The sequence below is a fragment of the Poromitra crassiceps genome (genome assembly GCF_964638095.1).
Source record: "Poromitra crassiceps genome assembly, chromosome: 3".
NCBI lineage: Eukaryota > Metazoa > Chordata > Actinopteri > Beryciformes > Melamphaidae > Poromitra > Poromitra crassiceps.
In genome coordinates, this window is record NC_139625.1 from 7,099,161 (window position 1) to 7,119,162 (window position 20,002).

Sequence of the window (20,002 nt, forward strand, 5' to 3'; positions counted from 1 at the left end):
GCTTTATGTATGAATTGTGCTATATAAATAAAATTGACTTGACTTGACCACTGCCTCCACTTCCACTACATCATTTCTCTCCACTCTTTTGACTGCTTCAGCGTACGAAATACCCTGTTCTTTCCTCTGACAGCATTCACATTCTTGAATCTTTTCCTTTATCCGTTTTGGGCATTGCGCCCCCCCCCCCTACATGGTGTAATCCAGTGCAGTCCTCCTCCTTACAACTCTCCACTCCACACTTTCCACATCTCCTCACTCCTCTACAAACTGCAGCATCGTGTCCATCCTCTGTACAGCAGGGATACTCAACTTGCTTTGCCCGGAGGCCACTTTCGTGAAAGGATAGAAGGCCAGGGGCCAGTTATTAAACAAACAATATACATTTTTCTGTAGCGGATTGTATGTTTTCCGGCGGTCCGAGTTATCATGAACGCGGTAGTAACATGACAAGTTACCAGTAACATGACAACAAGCAGGGATGCAAACTTGTCACCGTTAGGAGACAGTCACCTTTTTCATCCCAAAATAGGGCACTTAAGTGAATGATTTTATGTCTGCCCTGCTATCTCTCACCTTTTTCCACTATCCATCCTTTGCATCCCTGAATAAGTGCTTTTGTCATTGTGTTTTATCTGCAGACTAAGCAGCCATAGGCTTTTGGTTCTATCAAAGCCTTTATTTTTTGTATTGAGTGATACACTTTACTAAAACACTCATCATATTACATCAGAAGTGTTCTTTGTTTTGTGTTCACAATAGTGATGTCAGTTAGATTTGTTTGGTCAGCTATGGAATATTAAATCATCCATCTTTGCTCACTACATCTGCCTTTCTTACCCCATGTTAAGAAGTTATCTTTTCAAATACAAAAATGCGAAATTATTATCGGTTATCGGACAGGAGAAGCAGATTTTCATCGGTTATCGTATTGCCTGAAAAAAATCCCCCCCAAAGTCTCTAAATCCCCCCTATCTGAAGAACATACAGGGGGAATTCCCCCCAGTTTGCAAAATGAATTTCAGGCCATGAGTCTGATGAATGAAGAAAATAGAAATAGAAAAATGTAGCATGCAGTTACTAGCATGCAAACCAAAACTAGTAGATGTCCCAGTCATTCATATTTAGAGTTTGTCACTTTAATAACATTTTACACCTGACTCTGCACTTTTGACTTTTTATTTTTAAGTGCCCAAAACTGGTCATCAAGAGCAATCATCTCCATTACCTTGTTTGTGATTGACTTGTCCTTTGTGCTGTCCTTCACAAATGTCTTTATTTTGTCGACTGCTTGCTGTAACTGCGGCTGCTGCTGTTTTAGTTGCTGGCTGCTTGCCTTGCGAGTAGCATCATCATCATGTTCCTATTCTTTGTGAACTCCTGCGTGGCGGCTCTTCAAACGAGTCATCAAATTGGTGGCGTTGCAGGATTTGACACGGTGTCCTCCTCCCATTACTTCGCTCTTGCTGCGATTCGAGTGTCGCGGTTTCGGTCTTGACTCGGTCTCGACCCGCTCAAAGTCTTGCTTTTGACTGTGACTTGATCTGCTCTGGTCTTAGTGTTTTAGGTAGTTTTCCTTAATGTTAATGTTTATTTCATTTGTGCCTCCAGACCTCCAGCAGCTGTTGCTCTGTAAAGAAGAGGTTCCCGCTGAGCAGCAGGAGTGGAGCTCCAGTCTGAACCAGGAGGACCCAGAGCCCCGACACATTCAAGAGGAACAGGAGGAACTCTGGACCAGTCAGGAGGGAGAGCAGCTTCCAGGGCTGGAGGGGGCCCGTATCACAGAGTTCCCATTCACTCCTGTCCCTGTGAAGATGATGAAGATAAACCTCAGTCCTCACAACTTCATCAAAGCCAAACTGAGAACAGAGAGAGAGAGCCTCTAGCCAGCAGCTCAACTGAACAGATGGAAACAGAAGCTGATGAAGAGGACTGTGGAGTATCAGATCCAGCCAGGAACTTGGCTGAAGCTGGTGAAGTTGAAGTTGAAGTTGAATATTCAGATAGTGATTTACAACCAACTAGTGATGGCAAGACTGAAGACAGTGATGATGATTGGAATGAAACTAGTGAACCTCAGTCAGGTTTAGACTCACTGGAAAACAATGAAGAACTTGGGGAGAAACGCTCTAGTTGCTCAGATTGTGGTAAAACCTTTGGTCGTGAAGAAAACCTGAAGGTGCACATGAGAGTTCACACCGGAGAGAAACCATTTACTTGCTCGGTCTGTGGTAAAAGTTATAGTCAAAAACAATACTTGAAGGTACATATGAGAGTCCACACAGGTGAGAAACCCTTCATTTGCTCAGTCTGTGGTAAAAGTTGTAGTCAAGAAGGACACTTGAAGAGACACATGAGAGTCCACACAGGAGAGAAACCATTTAATTGCTCAGTCTGTGGTAAAAGCTTTGGTCTTGAAGCAAACTTGAAGGTGCATAAGAGAGTCCACACAGGAGAGAAAACATTTACTTGCTCAGTCTGTGGTAAAAGCTTTGGTCTTGAAGGAAACTTGAAGGTGCATATGATAGTCCACACAGGAGAGAAAATGTTCACTTGCTCAGTCTGTGGTAAAAGTTTTGGTCTCGAAGGAAACCTGAAGAGACACATGAGAGTCCACACAGGAGAGAAACCATTTACTTGCCCATTCTGTGGTAAAGGTTGTAGTCAAGAAGGACACTTAAAGAGACACATGAGAGTCCACACAGGAGAGAAACCATTTCCTTGCTCAGTCTGTGGTAAACGTTTTGGTCTTGACGGAAGCTTGAAGGTGCATATGAGAGTCCACACACGAGAGAAAACACTTACTTGCTCAGTCTGTGGTAAAAGTTGTAATCAAAAAGCAGACTTGAAGAAACATGTGAGAGTCCACACAGGAGAGAAGCCATTTACTTGCTCAGTCTGTGGTAAACGTTTTGGTTATGGAAAGAACTTGAAGAGACACATGAGATCCCACACAGGAAAGTAACCACCACTCCTGAGACAATCCGCGGATTGAATGGGTAGGCTATATGTGCAGTTAGGTTTGTGGAATAAGGGCCTGTCCTTACTTATGACTACTCGGGGTAGTATGTAGGCCTACAGCTTTCTTTCTCACATTTTTCATTTATATTGTGTCACATTCAGCAGTTGTGCATGAACACACTGAAAGAGTGTCGTTCATTGAACAAGCTCATATTGTGTCATAACGGTGAACTGAACGCAGTCCATTTGCAACTAATAAATGTACAGTGAGCATGGTTAACTCCTGAGAGAGTTCTTCGCTCTTTACGCTCTCTTTTCCTGACCTTCATAATTGCCCATTGTGTTTACATGCATGTGGTAATTTACATAAGGGAAAAAAAACTGTTTTGCTGCCACTTCGCCTCACTGCTTCTCTCTCTGCTCTGTCTACCACGGGTGGGGCTCAGGGGCCAGCGCAGCTCAACATAAGACTTACGCAGAGACGCACACGCAGGCACACACACACACACACGCACGCACACACACAGACACACACACACACACACACGCACACACACAAGGCAGCAACAGTTAGCCAGAATAGCAACGGAAATACTGTTATATACTTTCAGAATAAATGTAACCGGTTAACTTCTGTGTTGTGTCGTCTTTGGGAAGGTTTGGACCGAAACAACCGGGATATCTTCAACTTGTTTATTCTGATATAAATGATATATAAATCTGATATAAATTCAGAAGTTGTAGTTGACGGCAGCGGAACTCTGCTGAGACACATGGGAGTCCACACAGGCGAGAAACCTTTTAATTGCTCAGTCTGTGGTAAAAGTTGTAGGCAGAAAGGGAACTTGAAGGCCCATATGACAATCCACACAGGTGAGAAACCATTTAATTGCTCAGTCTGTGGGAAAGGTTTTGGTCTTAGAGGAGATGTGAAGAAACACGAGAGTCTACACAGGAGAGAAACCATTTACTTGCTTAGTCTGTGGTAAAAGTTATAGTCAAATAGGAGACTTGAACGTGCATACGAGAGTCCACACGGGTGAGAAACCATTTAATTGCTCAGTCTGTGGTAAAAGTTTTGGTCGTCAAGGATACTTGAAGAGGCACATACCAGTCCACAGAAGAGAGAAACCTTTTCATTGCTCACTCTGTGGTAAAAGTCATAGTCAGAAAGGAGACTTGAAGGTGCATATTTTGAGAGTCCACACAGGTGATAAACCATTTAATTGCTTAGTCTGTGGTAAAAGTTTTTGTAGTAAAAGACAGGTGAAGTTACACCTGAGAGTCCACACAGGTGAGAAACCTTTTAATTGCTCAGTCTGTGGTAAAGCCTTCCGCCATAGAGGAGCTGTGAAGAGACACATGATAGTCCACACAGGATAGTGACTACTTGAGTTTATGTACAGTATCTGTGTGTATTCGTTTTTGCAACTGCTAGCAAGCTTTTATCAGTTCTGTAATCACATTTTCAAGTCTTAACACAGTTAGCGGGCCATACCAAAAAAAAAAAAAAGACTGCATGGTGGCTCAGTGGTTAACACTGTTGCCTCACAGCAAGAAGGTCCCGGGTTCGAACCCCGGTCCGTCCCAGGTCCTTTCTGTGTGGAGTTTGCATGTTCTACCCGTGTCCGTGTGGGTTTTCTCTGGGTGCTCCGGTTTCCTCCCACCATCAAGAAAGACATGTATGTTAGGGTTAATACTCCTGTCAGCGCCCCTGACCAAGGTACTGGCAAAAATAACTGGAGTTGGTCCCCGGGCGCTGCACTGTGGCTGCCCACTGCTCCTAGTTCTAGGAAGGTTCCTAGTAGAGGATGGGTAAAATGCAGAGGATGAATTACCCCAAGGGGATAAATAAAGGATAACTTAACTTAACTTAACTTAACTTAACTTAACTTACCATGAACACATTTCTTGTTCCTTTGACACAAAATAAACACATTATATATAGGCTACAAAGACCAAAACTGGATTTTCCTGCCAAATTTAGAAATGCTTGCACACTGTATGCCAGAACATATAACCCCATGTCTTAAACCACGCATATAGGCTATTAAAGTTATAGTGAACAGCAGTTCACATTGTATATTGAAACACAAATGTCCTATATTTTTTCATTGCTATTGAGAAACAGCTGATTGAGGTTATGCAAATAGACCAATCACAGCTGAGCTGATTCCCGTCTAAATTGGAGACATACCCACTACCCAGGGGTTGACTTTGCGGTTCTTTCAAGCATGACTATAAAAAGGGACCTGTTTGGACTGATTTAGTTAAATGTGGAGTGTGGACACAGAACAATATAGAGCAGCAGAGAGAGAGATATATAAAGTAATGCATTTTCTGCAGTACCATCTGCCGTTACTATTTTATGTCATTGTGATTGACTAAATGCTACTGTTGGGAGAAAACTTGTGCTAGTGTTTTTAAAGAATCATATGATTTTGAGACACATTTGCAGTGCTTTGGTGGAGTTAGTGTATTTTGACAAAGTATTCTCGCATTTTTAAAATTAGTGTTGGTGTTTATGTGATTTTGAGCATAAAATTAAGTTGCTCAACCTGTGGCAACAATGTTTGAAGATACACGTTAGTTCCAGTCGTTTCTGGGGAGAAATCGTTAAGTTCAGTTTCTAGTAAACGTTTTAGGGTTTATCTGAAGATTCACATAAGATTCCATACTCTGATTTATCCTCTCTTTCATGATTATGTCATTGTTTTTTATCTATTGCATGGACACAATTAATGATAAAACGCAAATTAAGACTCTCAAAATGAGCTCTTATATATATATTAGGGATGTCACAATATATCGTCCCACAATATATCGCGATATCAAAACGTGACAATATGTATCGTTGAGATGAAATCTCATATCGCGAGAAAAAGAAGCTGAACATGGTGGCACTGATCTGCATCTGATTGCATGCTTGCTCTCCTTTTCATTGCTTTGTTTGAACAGACGAGGGACGTTACAGACACGGAGGATGAAAATGGTGAAATTACTCAAATTAGCGTGGAGGATGCCCCCTCAACTTACAAATAGATCGCAAAAAAATATTGTTAAAATATCGTATCGTCGTTATCGTGAACCCAATATCGTGTATCGTATCGTGAACTGGGTGTATCGTGACACCCCTAATATATGTTACATTATAGATGTGCATCTTAGATTTTGTTACGATGCATTTCAATGAGATCAAGCTTGCCATATTTGTTGTCTTGAACTAACATCTTTCTCGCTCTTCTGGGGGGTGGGGGGGATCTCTGTTACTTATTCCTTCTCAAACTACTTTCTACAAGACAAGTAGCCTACTACTCTATTCCTTCAGAAAGTCTTAGCTGTCATAGACTGTTGCATAGTTGATTTCTTTACTGTTGACAAAATGTGATATTAGAAGTCGCTTTGGATAAAAGCGTCTCTGCTAAATGCCATAATGTAATGTGACATCAGGTGTATTGATGAGGTGTGTGGGTGATTTTTCTGTGTTCTTGCGATCTATCTGTCTTCGACACAGCATCATTCCTAAGATCACCTCTAAGGTGGGCAGAAGCTTTCTTTGTTTTATATTTTGGAATTTCAATAATTTTGATATTGATGAAGAAGACACAGGGGGCCCTATCTTCCCAAAAGCGCTAATTTAGCGTTTGCGCTCGTTTAACGCCATGCACAATGCAAATTGGGGGTGGACACAAGCGCATGCCTGTTATAATTATACTGGGCATAGGCGTGCCCCATGCCAAAGCAGGCGTTTCGTTGCTAAAATGTGGGGATAGATGGCATTATCCTATCGTCAGCAGCGCGCAGTTACTTTGCGCTAAGAGCTTTGAAAAGGACCTCTAACGCGCTAAATACCTCGCTGCGCTGGATCCCGTACCATAATCTCTGCGCAGCGCAGAAACGTCATTACTCACGGACGTGCCACCCCAGGACATCAAATTCTGCTGCTAAAATTGGGTAACCAGCAGATTATTCGGTGAGGCAATCAACTATAATTCACTGAGAAACTTTTATCACATTGCAAGGAGGGGTTATGGTAAATTAATTGAGAAAACTTGTACATTGTAGCCTACTTGCAATAGGCTATTCACCTTCACCTGCTATAACCCGGAGGGTCGTTGGCATCACAGCCGATCTGGCACAAGCCTCGGCACGAGTCGAGTTTTAATTGGGTTCACTGTAAATCCTCCAATGTTTTCTTTTGTCTCCGCCGTTTACCCGCTGCAAACATGTTTCTATTGTCCCAGCCCAGTCAACAAAATAACTCGAATCGCATCAAAACTCTGATGTTTTTAACAGGTATATGATGTGATGGTGTCGTTATGAGACAGGGATAATAGTCAATAGGCCTACACCTACATCCAAATTACGCATGGGAAGAATTACAGCATGCTTCATGCAAACTGTATTACTGCAGCAAGACGGGAATCTGGTTTGATTGATGTAACGCCCAGGCATTGCCAGGCCACACCTGTGAATAATTCTGGTGGTTAACGCCGCCCAAATCCCGTTTGCGCCGTGCATAAATGATTTGGCACGCCTCTAATCTGCGTTTGCGCCCGTTGTGACGAGTTATGCTTTAACCATGCATCACCACCATATTTTGGGGCTTTTTTAACTTAAAAGCAGGGAAGTCACGTCTACCCGAACAAATATATCATTTTTAAATAGTTATGTTTCTGTATACTGTAAATCATTACAATATGTTCCCGTGAGGTGGGGATGCGTTTTGCTGCTGTCTGGCGGGGGTGCAAAACTCGGCATAACACCTGGACAGCGGACTGCAATCTTCCCTGCTTTAAGGCACGCGCAAACAGGTGCGCAAGCGCTAATAGGGGATATCGCCTGTCGGAAGATAGGGCCCAGGGTCTTCTTCTAATGGCTTTCCGGCAGACTGGCTGCCTTGCGGCACATTGCTGCCTCTCACAGTTGAATGGTCTCATTCTAGACCTGGTTCTTCTTTAAAGTTTCCGGTGTTTCTCAATCTTGGCTGTTGCACCTCGTCTCATGTTCCTCCGCTCCTCATCCCTCCTGAGCGCGAAAGCGCCTTCACCTTCGTGAAGGGGTCCTCCGTTAATACAGAATTCAGCCCAGGGGCGGAAGCCAGCGTCTGGTTCCCCTTCTTCCTCAAAGTACCTTTTTGTTCCACAAGACACAGGGTCTATGCAAGGGGGCACTGATGACATCATCACCAATGACATCACAATTGTTCAAGTGACATCACTGATGACACCACTCACTGGTGACATCGCTGATGGCATCACAATTGCTCAAGTGACATCACTGATGACATCAGCACGATTACATCACTTCTTCGATGAGATCACTCACCGATGACATCACAATTGCCCGAGTGACTTCACTGGTGAGATCACAATTGCTCGAGTTTGAACAGGATATAAACGCACAATTACGACATAATTATGACATCTGTGATATTATGACAATCACTATAGTGACCTGGCCACTTCTGTGGTGTTTTATTGCAGTTGGCATCCTTTATGTTGCATTAGCACCTCCTGGATTTATCCATCCACTGTTTCCCTACATTCTGTCAATCCTTCCGATCTCCACCTACATACATACAGGGCTCTATTCTCCCACAGGCCATCGGCGCTATTACGGGCCTTAACCGCAAAAAAACGTGCCTTGCGCCTGTTTCGGCAAGATAGCAATAGGCTTTAGGCTGCCAAATGCGCTTTAGGCCGAATGGGTGTGGCGCAGTCCCAAAGTGGGCGTGTCGGCGCTAAATACCAGCCTAGTGATATCTTGGGACCTGGCGTACATTTAGCGCTTTGCGCTTTTGAAAAGCAGGCCTATTCTGTGCCTTCACTGCCTCTTCTCTGTCACCCTTCTCTCTCTCTCTCTCTGAGTTCCCAGCATGCATTGTGTTTCTCCATTTCGCTACTAAATAGCAACCAAATGAGCCAAAATAGATATAAAAGGTAGTTCTAAATTAATGTGTAATGGTAACACAGCCTGCCATTGTCAACATTTCAATATTGGACCAAATAAAACATCGAAATGAAAACACCACCCTATGTGAAACATATATGTCCTCCTGGGCCTATATATACCCCTTGTCGAGTTAACGTGATTTAGAGAAGTAACAGCGGAACGCGCTTCGGAACGCGCTTCAAATGGCATCTGCTATACTGTGATGTCCCTCCAATAACTTGGCCCTATTTCACATTTAGTTTTACAATAAAAACACATTTATGCAATGACTTGACATAATGTAGGCTATATTTATGTGCATCATCCTTCCTGCAGCAGGCGAGAGAAAATGATATCTTTCTGGACAAACTTTCACCAATCTAATAGGCTATATTTTTCTAGCTGATGCATAGAACATTATTTTCACTTTGATATTGCTATAGTGTAGCGTATTTACATGCTTGCAGTATTTAAACTGCAGTTAGATTGGTTTGAGAAGCATCATAATATGGAATAATAGCCGATATATGGAGACAGACGGGATGAAGGGAGGTGGGGGGGGGGGGGGGGATCAGAGGCTTGGGTTTCGTCTGGTTTTGCGGGATCAGTGGAATTGGAGCTAAAAAGGCAAGCGTGCCATTCGTTTATTGCACTTATCCAATGAGCATGACAGTGCATAATTTTACGCCTAAAAGGCGTGGTTGTAATGCTTTGGGCTGCATCTAGCGCCAGCACGACGATATCAAGTGCGCCTGTCCACGCCCACTGCTTTGATCTGCGCCTGCCGCTCGGCCTAGAAACTGCGCCGATGCAACGATAGGGCCCACAGTCTCTCGCGTGACCAAGCAGCCTGTTGCACCAGCTGAACGCAAAGTTCTGTCTTAAGTTAGGGTGTAGGGTCCACACTAACTGCTACGTTCAAATTAGTTAGTTTGACACTAAAGTTGTGTCTTTGTTTAGTTGCACCACGGAGACGTAAGGTACATCTTATCTAGTAGACCTTAAACTCCACACTAGCCAAAATACTGTAGCAGAAAATGGCGTGTACAGTATCTGTGACCAATCAGTGAAAAGCACGGTGAAATCGATGTTTAATACCGTTGCGTGCGTATGAAAACTTGTTGACTTGATTGCATACTGCATCAACAACACTACCCAAATAATAATGAATTAAAGCGGAATATAAACAGTCGGCTGGGACATGTTGCCCACCGCAAATTAGTGCTTTCATATTTCATTAACACGAACCAAATGAGAACGTTATTGAGTTAACGTAAGTTAGGTTCATAGACTGTTAGTTTATCTGTGGTGAGAGCTTCATCACCACTATCCTGCCTGGCTACTTAATTGCTGTTATTTAATGTGTATGCAGTGGAAATCACTTGTGGAAAATGTCAAATGGTGTAATTTATCATGGAGAAGAACGCGTTGCGGACGCAAAACAACGATGAGCCATCGTGCCAAGTTGCAATCCGTGCCAACTGCTATTTTACGGAGGACTTTACACCTAGTAAAGGGTAGGTGTAAGATTTAAGTTCTAACTTATGCCTATGTTGTAACTATTTCACTTGGTGCAACCCATATATTTTTAGTAGTAAACTCGGACTTAGTGAGACTTTACACTCAAACTAGGTTATGTTAAACTATGTTATGTTTAGGTAGGTGTCTAGAACTGTATTAGATCATGAGTGATTTATGACATCATCACTGTGTGTGACATCATCAGTGATTTATGACATCATTGGTGATATGGCCATAACTTATGCTTGTAACTATTTCACTTGGTGCAACCCATATATTTTTAGTAGTGCGTAAACTCGGACTTAGTGAGACTTTACACTCAAACTAGGTTATGTTAAACTGTTATGTTTAGGTAGGTGTCTAGAACTGTATTAGATCATGAGTGATTTATGACATCATCACTGTGTGTGACATCATCAGTGATTTATGACATCATTGGTGATATGGCCACCAGGCCAAGCCGTCTAGAACTGAACTGTATAACATCATTCGTGATTTATGACCCCATCACTCTGATTTGATTTTGTTTTTATCATTTGTGATTTATGACGTCATTACTGTCTGTGACATGATTTGTGATTTGATTTTCTTTCAGTTTATTGTCAGAAAGTTCAGTAAATTGTCTAGCGTCCCAAGACACTCTTTTTTTCATAAATACAAACACAATCAACAGAACAAATAAATACTATGAAATCATCATCGGAGATCAATTATATCACATTGCTATAGTGGTGACCTGGCCGCCAGGCAACCGTTGTGTTTGTATTGTTTATATTTTGCTCTGATTATAACAATATTATGTTGAATTCAACAGCTATTTTACAAAATAAATGAGCTAGGTGTGTTTTTGTAACTCAGATCTAAAAACAGTTGGAAAACAACTATGTTGGAGGTTGGAAATTCTGAGTTGAGTGTTCAGGGTTCAGGGTTGTTGATCCAGGAGAGGGCTGCTGGCAGCTTTTAGAAGCCGTGGACTTTGAGCTGGTCCTCCTTGGCCAGGTCGATATCGATGAGGAACTGACAGATGTTCCTGCGTTGATCTCCTTGCAGCTGGATGACTTCCCCATACTCTGGGTGCTCGATCACTGTCCCATTGCAGGCAAACTTCTTCTTGATGGCCTTGACGAGCTTCTTGCGGTCGTAGTCGGCGGATATGCCCTGGACGGTGGTGAGGGTCTTCCTTCCGTTCCTCTGTTGGATTCTTATGTGGATGTAGTCTTCTGTCCCAGCTGGGAGATGGTCATCACCCTTAGTTGCATCAGCAAAGGGGTCAAAAGTTTGGAGGTTCTGGATAGCGGACATTCAATAAGATTTCTTGTTAGCGAGTGCAGTTTATCGGATGGGTTTTCAGTCGTATCTGAGATCCTCCTGTTACAACACTTGGATCAGCTTTAGAAGCTCTCACAAAATGGAGACCTGTCCTACTTATAGCCTCTGCAGGAAAGCATTCATGACATCACTGATGTCATACATTGTGACATCATCAATGATGTCATAAATGCCGGGGAGCGAGTGCTGGTCAGACAGTGATGTCACGCTTGACATCATCATCGATGTAATAAATCACTGATGAATTCACACACACTGAGTGACATCACTGATGATAACACCTACTGATGACATCACAATTGCTGTAGTGACATCACCGATGTCATCGCTCACTGATGACATCACTCACTGAGTGACATCACTGACACAACATAATGATGCCGAGCCTCTTCCCACACATCACCTAGCCTAGGTAAACCCAGCCCCCACGTGACCTGCTCTCTGAGTTCCCAGTCACACTGTAGTGACTGAGAACAGGTCTGACTGAGAGCAGGTCACGTGGAGGCTGGGTTCACCCAGGCTACTCACCTGTCAATCAAACAGTGTGGGCAGAGCTTGGATTTTCTGCATATAAAATGATTAAACGATAAAATGATTTAAAGCTACTATTTAATGTTAAAGGAACACTCCGCCCATTTTCAACCAGCTTTGTATGATTAGAACATCAGTAGTATATCAGAAAACTGTAAACGGTTTTGAAGTCTGTCATTTAATTTGACAGTTATTGAGTGTTAAAGTGTGGACCAGTGACATCACTGGTCCACACTAACTCAAATGAATAACTCATTAACTCAAATCAACTCTCAATAACTGTCAAACTAGATGAATGATGAATAGTTTGAATAGCTGTCCAGTCTGATCCCCCTGGCTAGTTTTAAATTATTGTTGAGTAATTTGGAGAGAGCTTCCTTGATCTGCTGCTGCTCTCAAGGTTAAAGGAGAACTTACCTCCAAAACACTTTTTTTCAGCTTTTAACCAATATATATGACTTTGGGGGTGATGTGTGAAGAATTCTGGTCAGAATTTCCACATTTGACACCAAACTGTTGCCATTTTTTTTTTTTTTTTTTTTTTTTTACCTTTATTTATACAGGGGGAGTCTCACTGAGAGCAATGCTCTCTTTTTCAGGAGTGCCCTGTTCACATTCACACACACATTCATACCTGGAAGCTGACCAGTACAACCACAGTCTGATCTGCTGGCCACTGATCAGCTCCACTGGAGCGGTTTGGGATAAGGGCCTTGCTCAAGGGCACCTCAGTGGTGGTAATGAGGGAGGGGCAAGTGCTGCCTTTTCACTTTCCCCACCCAGATTTATCCTGCCGGTCCCGGGGATTGAACCGACGACCTTCCGGTCACAAGCTCGCTTCTCTAACCATTGGGCCACCACTGCCCATTTTACCATTTGTATCATTTTTCAGCAGCATATCTGGCATAAGCGCCCTCTTAGGGTCAAAGACTGCTTTTTTTTTTCTCTCAAATGAATGGGATATTTGACACGTCGTTACGTCACGGTGTTCCCAAAGACTATGGGATTTCAAGATAATTACTCCCTTACCCCCCCTGTACCCTTTCAGCTCCTCAGAACTCCAAGCCTATTCTTATTGAAGTTTGCTCTTAAAATACTGAACCAAACGTCGTCAAAGTTGGCACATGTCTTAATTATAGTTAGTTTCCCGCTGAATGTGTCATTACTTTATTGATATCTTACCTGGATAAGCTCGAATGATGATGTTTATATTATCAGTCCGAGTTGCAAGCACTGTCTCCAGTCCAGGCAGGCGAGAGTCGTACTGTTACATGGACGAGCCCCAAGCTCCGCGGGCGCGCGCAGCAGGCCAGCAGCAGCTGGGCTCTCTGTGCTCTGAGCAGCAGAGAGAGCAGTCTGATATTTCCGCAAACAAATATGGTCGCAGTTTAGCGCACATGTAAAATATAACGCTATACTACGACGTGACAACGTGACAAAGCTTCTCTAAACATATCGGCTAATATAATATCATCACTGTGTACAAGCAACGCCAACTTTTATGGAAATCAAGTCAGCAGAGCAGAGCGACTGGCTCTGTCTGTGTGTGTGTGCTGCTCGGGGGAATTCGCATGGGAACAGTGTGAGGAGGAGAAGAGCTCTGCGCTGCCTCCTGCGCCCCCCCAAAACGCAAATTAAAAACGGATTTCATTGCGCGGTTTATCTCTAGTTAGACGAGGGAATTACGTGGAGAAATCTCGCATTGTGTTACCCCAGAGCGAGAGGTTTGTCCTCACTGTGTGCTGTGTGCTGCGAGCAGCGAGGCTCTTAACGTAAGTTTAGACAAGCCACATGCAAGCCACGCACACACACATGGGACAAAATGGGACAAAAATAATTAAATTTCTAGTTCGCCACTGAATGGCCAAATTGATATAACTATCAACCATTTCAGGATTTTCTGTTTCCATACAGGCCACCAGCGTTGGCTAATTGTTGATATTTATAAAGATATCGCCCCTCTCAAATAAATTATTTTTGAGGCAGTAGGCAAACTGTAATGGCGTCGATTTCCGAAAAAAAATCTTGACTTAACACAGCCAAAGAGTCTAGTATAGACAAGAGTATATGTCATTTCTTGGTTTTTTCCATAGGTATTTTCAAATCACTGTTCTAATACATATCTAGGGGGTAAGTCCTGCTTTAAACATTTTTCTCTACCCCCCCCCCCCCCCCGCCCCCTTCAGTACTTTATGTTTTATGTTGTTTTTAACTTATTATGGTTTGACGGTTGATTGTACTGTTGCTGTCTTTACATGTGTAACTGTTGTATGAGCTGCTGTATGAACAGGTCGCACTTGTAAATGAGACTTCGGTCTCAATGTGATTTTACCTGTTTAAATAAAGGCTAAATAAAAAAATTAAAAAAATCAAACATCCAAGCACCTTCAAATCCAGCCGAGGTGGCCTTGGCATGCTAGCCGAGTGGGCAGCTAGCCCCCGGTCCCGGCTAGTCCTCTAAAATAGCATTATTTTGATAAGCTGACCTCATAACGGGAATGTACATTGTTATGTTTCTCTGTTACACATTTCATAAGTTCATAAAGTGCCATATTGACATTTAACTATCAGATTTTCCGCCACCATTATAGCTGAATGGAATGAAGCGGTGGGCGCTTGTCGATGGCGTCACACACCAAAGCCCGCCCATAGCTGCCGTTGATTGGTTCGACTGGACCAGTTTCGGGGGTTTCAGCTACTCAGGCAACCGCCTGAGCACAAGATGAATTTGTTGTGTGAATCCAGCTGGCTTGCAATATTTAACCTCATTGAAATTGAAAATCTCTGTCTGTCTGTCTGTCTGTCTCTATCTGTTGTCTTCCTCTCTACAAACAGCTAAATGGCGACGCCTTGTGGTCATATGGGCAAATGAATGAGGTCTCTCTGTGGAAGAGACAGTGTGCGCGCGCGTGCGTGTGTGTGCGTGTGCGTGTGTGTGCGTGTGTGTGTGTGTGACTGAGTGAGAAAGAGAGAGACTGTGTTAGTAAGATGTTCATGTTAAGTTAAGTTATATAAGTTTAAGTTACGTTAATTCTGGCCAATAGGCAACTAATGTACCAATTAAAAATGTCAATAATCTTGATTAAATCTGGATAAAAGTAATCTCATGTGTATAAATTACTGTTCAACACTGAGGAAGTGTCCAATTGTTCATGTTCAAGTCATTCTGGCAATTAGGGTTGTCCCGATACCACTTTTTTGCTGACCAAGTACGAGTACGAGTACTGACATCTGGGTACTTGCTAGTCTCTTAGAACAGACGAGTTGGCTTCCGCAATTTTCAAATGCTTCCGCCATACCGTCTGTACTTCGTGGGGGAGAATCATGCACCAACCGGAATGGGAAGCAGAAAGGCGGGTCTTCCGCTCATTAGTCCAATCAGAATCCAATATGCCGCATTCACGTGTCGTGATTGGTCGGATTCCGTAGAACTTCCTTCCAGTCTGAAGGTTTTTTTCCCAACTTCCTTGTGCATGTTCTGGGGGTGTAACGTACAGACTGTATATAGCTGCATTCGCCGGATAGATGATACAGTCTGTTTTAAGAGACTAGGTACTTGCCGATACCGAATACCGATACCGAGTATTTAATTCGTGGTCAACAACGTGTTTTTGTTACACCTTATGGTTAATTAAAAGATAACTTTTCAAGATTATGGGTTTTAGTGATTTTCTTTAGTAGGCTATATATTATCTGCAGAAGTAGGCTACCTAGTTTTCGCAAGACCACACAAATTTCGCATAATGGGTATCACCTATACTTGATAGTCTCTTCTCTTGATGCCTTATGAAACAAAAGTTTCCCATTAAATAAGGAAATAAGGTTTCCAATAAAGAAGTAGGCTATGCTATCAACCATTTAAACCATGCTGTGCATCTCCTTTGTATTTGTTCTGCTGGTCTATTTTCATTCAAACATTAAAATAGAGGTTCCTTGTGTTCTTATGTTCATTATGTTGGGTCTCGTAGTTAGATTACTACTTTAATGTTTATTGTAAAAAACGAACTTTATCGTGCTTTTATTTTGAAGGCTAAACCAATAAACCGGAAATGAAATTGTGACAATTGTTTAAAATTGCGGACATTAACGTTACGTTCCACTTCTAAAACGTTAAATTTTAAGGCAGTATGGATTACGGGACACGTAGCACGTATTACAACGATCTGGTAAGCCTTTGCTTGTTCCACACGACCACAGCACTGTGTTGTCTGCTAGAAGAGCAACTAATGTTAACCTGTAAGTTGAACAGAAAGTGTTTTAGCTTGTTGCAGGCTACGTGGCTAACTGCAGAGCTAATCAGTCAGACAGTAGTCAGGGATCCACAGGCCCAAAAGCTCAAGAAAATGGGTTGAACCTGACATGGCATGCTATACTTTTTGTTTTTGTTTTTTCTAGTCATTTGGACATTAAAGGCACTATGTGTAAGATTCTGCACTATTAAATATCACCAAACCATTAACTTGTATATGATGATGACTTACAGTGGTTCATTTCTGTGTTTACAACTAAGCCACGCCCCCTCCCTGTGTTGTGATGGCCCTCTTGGAGAGTAGAGCTACATCCCGAACCTGTTTACATGAAACACCTCCCCCGAGAGGCCGACCTAGTGAGCCCCTCCCAGCCCACAGCCCAAAACAGAATTTTGTAGACAAAGATGGCGGATCCCTTATGCGGGCATTCCTGACATTCCATTCCCTGACCCAGCGTATGTCTGCGGTTTCATGCTTTAGCCAAATCGCCGCCGAAAAGAAATATCTCAGACCAGAGTCAACCTTGCCGGTCTGGCTTTCACTAGATGGAGAGCCCTACGAGCAGCTATATCTGGCCTGCAAAGTGACTCGGAGCTGGCGTGTTCTCCTGTACACACACGGTAAGTAACGTTATATATAGGTCAATGGTTATAGCGTTTGCATGTCCCATTTCAGTAACGTTACGCATGATAGCGAAATGTACAAGTTGTTATCGATATTGTGAATTTGTTCTGGGAATGTTGTAATCACTTGGCTAACTGTTGCTTTTCACGGCTATTCAAATGACTTTACACTGCTAGTAGCCTGCTGCAGGATTTGATTAGCTTGTCGTTCGTGTATAACTTATACACAGACATTCTGTTGACATGCATGACATAACGTTACTTCCCATTACAAATTTCGCATGCATTTTCTGTTATAATTACGTCCAGTTGCTGTCACTATGACGCAGAACGATATAGTAATGTGTAAACACTTAGAAAGGCCATGGAGAAAAGCTAGCTTCGCTAATGTTAGCAGTTTGTTTTTCTATTCTGTCAGACTAAGCAACGTTACATTAGAAAATAGCTGTAACACCATCCAAACAAATCAAGGTTTGGTAAAAGTATCTAATTCATGACAATGTGGAGGAACCCTGCCTTGATATCTACCAGCTACAAAATAGATGATTCAAATTAATACTAAACACGTTTCCATTTGTCTGATTTTCAAGGTGCCAGTCATCCAGAAGAGCTGACGATCAACCGCGCTGGAAGTGGGGAGCTGCCGGGGCTGCAGCCCCCCCTGGTGGCGGCCTCAGCCCCTGCACCTTCCTGACGCAGCCCCCCCCAGCCCCCCCCAGCCCCACCCTCATTTGGCCAAACTTCAGTGACTGTCACAGGCATCTCTCTCTCTCTCTCTCTCTCTCTCTCTCTCTCTCTCTCTCTCTCTCTCTCTCTCTCTCTCTCTCTCTCTCTCTCTCCTCATTTCCCCGTGGGTGCTCTGCTCTGGGCTCTAGGCTGTGGCTGGGCGGGGTCTCTTTACATTGATTTGATAGCAAACTCCACCCACCCCAGGCCCGCTGGCGGCCCCGGGTTACAAAACGAGTTGATCAAAACATAGCCCCATCTGATTGGCTGCATGAGTCAGTGCACTCTATGTGACCCTGCTGACGTAGTGAGTAAACACACTTGCGCATTGAGCGGTATCAGAGAGAGAGTGACAGACTGACACATGTCAACACAAGTAGCCAAAACAAAATGAGGAGATTTTTGATCACAAAACCTAGTGCGTTTTCCACCACCACCGTGACGAGTAGCCTACGACTTCCAGTTCCAGGTGAGGTGTAGTGGTGTATGTTATAATGTTGGTTAAAACTTTTGATGTCTCAATCAATGTGTCTGTGTGGGTCGGTCGCTGATGCTGACGCTGTTCATGTTCCATGTTGCTGAGATGAGTGTGTGGTTCACTGCATGCTTCGGTCGCTTGTTCCTATTCTGTCGAACTGAAGTGGTGTGTGAAGTGTGTGTGTGTGTGTGTGTGTGTGTGTGTGTAGGTAGCTGTTAAATCTCCTATGGTGCGTTTGCGTCACTACAGCTTTATCGCTTTATCGGGGGATGGGTTGGGCGACGGGCATGCCATGCGCAAGCATGGGCACGCACTGGCACAGACAGAAATCGGCACCCCTGATTCCATTCAAGTTTTAAGACAATGTGCATTAGGCTACAAGTGCCAACTTCACGCAGCATGCTTGCACAAGGCCGCGCCGCGCAGCGCACTTTGCGTGTGCTCGCACCTCGCACGTGCACGCGCACGCACCTCACACGTGCACGCGCAAAGTGCTCGGCGCGGCGCGGCGCGCGAAGAGATAGCTTCCCGCGCGCCTGCTGACGATAGTCAAGATAGAAAACAAGTGGACCCACCATTATGATATTTGAGATGGAGAAATTGTGCTTTTATAGCAAACCTGTATAATACATGTTCTATCATCTTTGATGTTTAGATGTTTGCTGTCTGCAATCTTCTGTACACCAATAAAGTTGATATGACTTCATCCATGTCTCTTGGCCACTATTCTCCATTGTAACATTAGATTTCCCTAAAGCTGAGTGTGTCTAGTAGCCTACCAGTATTTGTGTTTCTGTGTATATATAGCCTACTTTATATAATAGACAGTGTATGTGATGTTTCTCAGTACATTGATTTCACAACTTCGTTTATCAGAAAAAATACTTTATTTGCAAAACTAAAATATGGGCTACACCAGAATGACGTGACCAGTTCCATCAGCTATGCGGTTCTTCAGGATGTCGACAAGATCTGCTATCGTCCTACAGCCGACCTTCCTCTCTGCGACCCTGCCTCCTCTTTGTCCCACTGGTGCTAGCCTGGGCTTCAGGCATACAGCTTGGTTTGCCTGCCTATAAAAAACAGCAGTGATTCAAGCGTTTGAAATTAGTTTGAACAACTCTAACAATGAGAAAATACTAGCGTTGCACTATGAATACATTTTGGCCATGTCTTGGTATTAGCAGACGAACAAAAACACAGGCTAAGCTACTCACTGTTGACAGACAGCTGTGGTTAGCTAGCGATGTCCCCAACATTGAATTGAAATCATCCTAATTTAGCTATGTCAACCTGGTTTTAGACAACGTTTTGCCTAACCGTACTTAGCAATAGGGCAGGCTATGCAAAAGGTTAGGTTACAATGTAACCTTTTCAAAATCCATGTAACCGTTACATGGATTTTGATCGGTTAGCAGATGATACAAATAAGTCTTACCAAGCGGACTATTGTCAATATCCTAAAGGTTTATGACTATCATGTGAAATTTGTCATTACTCAAGCCAAATACATAGCCGAGATACATTCGTGCTTGTTTTATGTACTTACGTCTGCAGTAGGTAGGCTATGCACAAAATAGTTGTTTATATCTCCGTTGCTTGGGAGGGAGGGAGGCGGGGGAACCAGGAAGTGCTCTGCGCTGGTGGGT

At 43.2% G+C, this 20,002-nt stretch overlaps 1 protein-coding gene and 1 pseudogene across 4 annotated transcripts in view; one reads left to right on the forward strand and one right to left on the reverse strand.

Annotated features, from left to right (window-relative positions):
* LOC310774159 (uncharacterized protein) overlaps positions 1 to 20,002 on the forward strand; it is a 794,006-nt gene that overhangs the window by 649,220 nt on the left and 124,784 nt on the right. The gene's annotated exons all lie outside the window — the stretch shown is intronic.
* Positions 11,377 to 11,718, reverse strand: LOC310772619 (eukaryotic translation initiation factor 1 pseudogene; annotated as a pseudogene). The gene has a single exon. The product of its transcript is annotated as a eukaryotic translation initiation factor 1 pseudogene (transcript).